The 4,389-nt window shown below is 42.8% G+C and overlaps 1 pseudogene; it reads right to left on the bottom strand.

The window, feature by feature from the left end:
• Positions 1 to 1,744: 1,744 nt before the first annotated feature.
• On the bottom strand, positions 1,745 to 3,379 carry LOC114091555 (protein AATF pseudogene; annotated as a pseudogene).
• Between the last annotated feature and the right edge of the window lie 1,010 nt (positions 3,380 to 4,389).

Genomic DNA, 4,389 nt, shown 5'->3' on the forward strand with positions numbered 1-4,389 from the left:
AGGTTTCCTGCTTCATATTTCTCATTAAAGATTGCTTTAGCTATTCTGGGCCTCTTATTTTTCCAAATGAATTTCATGACAGCTTTTTCTATTTTTATGAAGAACATCATTGGAACTTTGATAGGAATTGCATCGAATCTGTATGGCACTTTTGATAGTATGGTCATTTGACAATATTAATTCTGCCTATCCCAAGAACATGGGAGCTCTTTCCATCTTCTAAGATCGACTTCAATTTCCTTGTTTGTTCTGTAGTTTTCACTGTAGAGAACTTTAACCTCTTTTGTTAGATTGATTCCCAAGTAGTTTATTATTTTTAAGGCTATTGTGAATGGGATAGTTTTCCTATTTCTTTTTCAGTTGATTCATCACTGGCATAGAGGAACACAATTGATTTATGGGTGTTAATTTTATATTCTGCTACTTTGCTGAATTAGTTTATGAGTTCTGGAAGTTTTCTGGGACTTCTAAATATAGGATCATGTCATTGGCAAACAGGGATAGTTTGAGCTCTTCTTTTGTCTAATTGCTCTGGCTAAAGTTTCAAGGACTATGTTGAATAGAAGTGATGAAAGAGGGAATTTTTGTCTTGTTTCAGTTTTTAGTTGTTTCTCATTTTGTTTTGTTTGCTTTTTTGAGACTGTGTCTCACTAGATTGCTCCAGCTCGCCTCCAACTTGTGATTCTCCTGCACCAGCCTACTGAGTAGCTGAGATCACAGGTGTGTGCCACCACACCCAGCAATGTAAAAATCATTAATGAGACACTTGACATTCATTTTTCATACAAAGTCTTCAAAATCTGGTGAATATTTTATTTCTATAGCACATCTCACTTCAGACTGGCCACATTTCAAATACCCAGTAACCACATAAGGCAAATGGCTCTTGGGCAGCATAACTATAGATCTGTGATGCACACAGAAGATGAAAATGTTCTTTAGGATCTCAACTCAAGGCTTTCCATCCCACAGCCCCAGGCTAAGAAGATCAAAGTCTCTGCCAATGCACCCATAGCCCTTTCAATGCAGCTGGGTTGAGAGTGTTCCTCAAGTTTTAATGAATTTCCTGGGCATGTAAAATTGCATACTGATTCCGTCGCTCTGGAGTAGGCTTTGAGAGTCTGCATTGTATAAACTCTGATTCTCAATCACCACTTTGAGTAACAAGGGACTGTGTTATACATACTGGGGGTATGCATGACTTAGAATGTGTTTCTGATATCTTTTCAACTTGCCATCCAGAGCCATCTAAATTAGGGCTATCCAATAGAAATATAACAAAAGCCACATACAGCATGTGGCTATAAAATTCTTTTTAACAGGGATTGAATTCAGGGGCACTCAACCATTGAGCCACATCCTCAGCCTTATTTTGTATTTTTAACTTAGAGACAGGGTCTCACTGAGTTGCTTAGCACCTCACTTTTGCTGAGGCTGGCTTTGAAATCATGATCCTCCTGACTCAGCCTCCCAAGCCACTGGATTTACAGGCTTGAATTCTTAATTGTCATCCCTTTCTTTTCCTAAATTCTTTTTTTTTTAGCAGTGACAATACGCTTTATTTGTGATGGTTAAAGGTCTCGGGGAGGTGCCCTTGCAGGCACTAGGCACATGTTCTGGGCAAAGCACCTTCCCAGGGATTCTCTGGGCACTCAGCCCCTATGGAGTCACAGCTGCCTCCTGGGTGAGCAGCCGGCAGGACTGGTGGAGTGCAGGGAGGCCCATGGCAAAGGAGAGAGCGACGTCAACCCCCAAGGCCGGCGTCAGGAGGGTTGAGCTGGCCAAAAAGAGATCGATATAACTCTGTCCTGGCATCCTCATTCATTATAGTATGGTCAATAGGTGCCATGAAGCTCAGGGGCTTGCTAAGGACATGAAACCCAAGTTTCCTTCCTTTGCTGGCTTTCCTGACTACTTTCTTGTGGATTTTGCTTTGTAGCTTCTGGATTGCAAGCCACTGCCTTCCCATGGCCACCTGATCATTGGGATCCAAGGAGCTGGTCTTTTGTTCTGTGAGTTCTCGAAGGAGCTGGTGGTAAAAATCATCATCATCAAAGATTTCTTCATCCATGTCCTTCAGGTGAGCATTGGCAGGGACTTGAAGAAGGATCTCGGTTCTCCTGGCAAACTCTCTGGATCAGGTTGAGCTACTGGTTCAGGCTTGCCAAGAACCCAGTGGGTAGACCGCTTGGTCTGTGTTTTTCGAAGTAATCTTTCTTTGTCCATCAGAATATGATCAATCTGAGTCAAGACTGAGCATTCAAAGGCACCAAAACCCTTCCCCAATTTTCTGGAAGCCAGCTTTATTTTATCATGCCACTTCTGCAGTGTCCGGTAGACTGTGAAGTCAGCAAAACACTTTGCCATGAAGCTGGGATAGTTATCCATCTCTGCTTCTTCTCTTCCACTAGCTCATCATCTTCACTAGAAATCTCCTCACTTTCCTCTTTGGGTTTCATCCCATCTATTCGATGTCTACTGTCTGGATACTGGAAAAGTAACTCTTCTTGAAGATCTACCAATAACCACGACAATGCTTTAAGGGCTTTGTGACTATTTTTTAAGGCGCTGGCAAATTCTGGGCCACCTTTGTCCTTGAAAACAGGAAAAACATCCGGTTGAGGCAGCTGATTGTCAACAGAGCTTTTTGTAGTTTGATCCTTCCTTCCGAGAGCTGGTCCCACAGTGCTATCTGATTTTTGACCGCTCTTCCTTTCTCCACTTCCTCAGAAGTCTTGACGCTGGAGAAGGTCATCAGGACACCATCATCTTCACTGCTCTTGTCTCCAGCCCTGTCTTCCTCACTCTCACCCTCCCCCATCTTCCTCACTATAGCCTTCTTCCATGCCACTCTCTTCCTCTTCCTCCTCCTCCCAAGGTCATCCATTCCCTTGGCAAATTTCTCAAAGTTACTAATGCTCTGGAAACTGAAGCCTGGTGTTTCTGCAGAGAGGCTTCTACTCTTCTTCCTCCCTGCCTGGATGCTCTCCCCATCCTTCTCAGCATCCTGTTCCTCAGCAGCAATCGCATCCTCCTCATCAGATTCCCCAAGACCCAGTCCCTCTGAATCTCCATCTCCAGACTCTTCCTTAAGTATTTCGTCATCACATGAACCTGGCAAAGTCGGCTCCCAATGGTCTTCCTTCCAAGCTTTTCTAGAGAATATCTTTTGTATGTGTCCAATAGGGAGGTTGATGCCAGTTTTCTAATGCTACCCACCGCCAGGAAATCACCGTCTCCATCTTCCCCTTCATCAAACCTGTCAATCACTCTGGCAGCAGTGGCCTCCTCCTCTGGGTCGGCCTCAGGATCCGCCTCTCTGCGGTTGCAGATTCAACAACTGTTCCAGCTGCAGGGCCAGGGGCTGGTTTCCCACCATATTCACCAGGTCTGGGTTCCCGCTGTGCAAGTGATGCACGTGAATGTACGTGGCCAAGCCCCTGCTCCACTCGGTGAGAATTTTTTTTTTAAATATATTTATTTTTTAGTTGTAGTTGGACACAATACTTTTATTTGTTTCTATGTGGTGCTGAGGATCGAACCCAGGGCCTCACGCTTGCTAGGTGAGCGCGCTACCACTGAGCCACAACGCCAGCCCCTCGGTGAGAATTTTCATCTGCCAATTCAGATGTTTGTTTGCTTTGGGCAAGTTTTCATCTAATTCCACATTTCCTTAATTAGAAGATGCATCTTTTTCACATTTGACTCTTTCTCAAATTGAAAAATTATGACACATTCATTTAATACATTCCGGTTTCCTTCAACTTCCCCCAAAAGCTATTTTAAATCCATAACACATCTTGAAGTGACAGTTTGAAATTTTAAAATACAATTTTTTATACTTATGTTTGGTTCCCTTTGTTCTCCGCCCCCCCCCCCGAATGTCTATTTAGTCCTATGCTGTTTTTTGATCTGTTTTCCATTATTATTACACTCTTTAACTTTATCTATCTTTGTACTCTGTAACCAAGGTGATTTTTTCCAAAGCCTCTAAATCAAAACTCTGTTTTCCAGAAGGCTGAATTACATAGTACTGCTTCTAAGTTAGGTGTTGGTTTTTAAATAGTTTTATTTTCTTTCTGTAGTCTCTGGATTTGCCTCCGGTTATCTCTTGCTTTTCTTGGGGCCCTTGATTAATACTGCCTGAGTTCTCTGATGTTGAGTTTAGAGTAATTCTCTTCTGTTGACTAGAACAATGCTTCATCTTTGTTTTAAGTGTAACAAATGTTTCCTTTTTATTGGGAATATTTTTGGATAAGGTTCATTCTGGTGTGTTGGGTTTTCTGTGAAGCCTTTGGATGTGTGTTTGCAGGAGGAGTAAGCTGAGGAATGCAGGGTCCAACAGGAGTTGGTCCTACACATTTCACAATCACAGTTCTCAGCTATGTT

The sequence above is a fragment of the Marmota flaviventris genome, chromosome 8, assembly GCF_047511675.1.
Source record: "Marmota flaviventris isolate mMarFla1 chromosome 8, mMarFla1.hap1, whole genome shotgun sequence".
Lineage (NCBI taxonomy): Eukaryota > Metazoa > Chordata > Mammalia > Rodentia > Sciuridae > Marmota > Marmota flaviventris.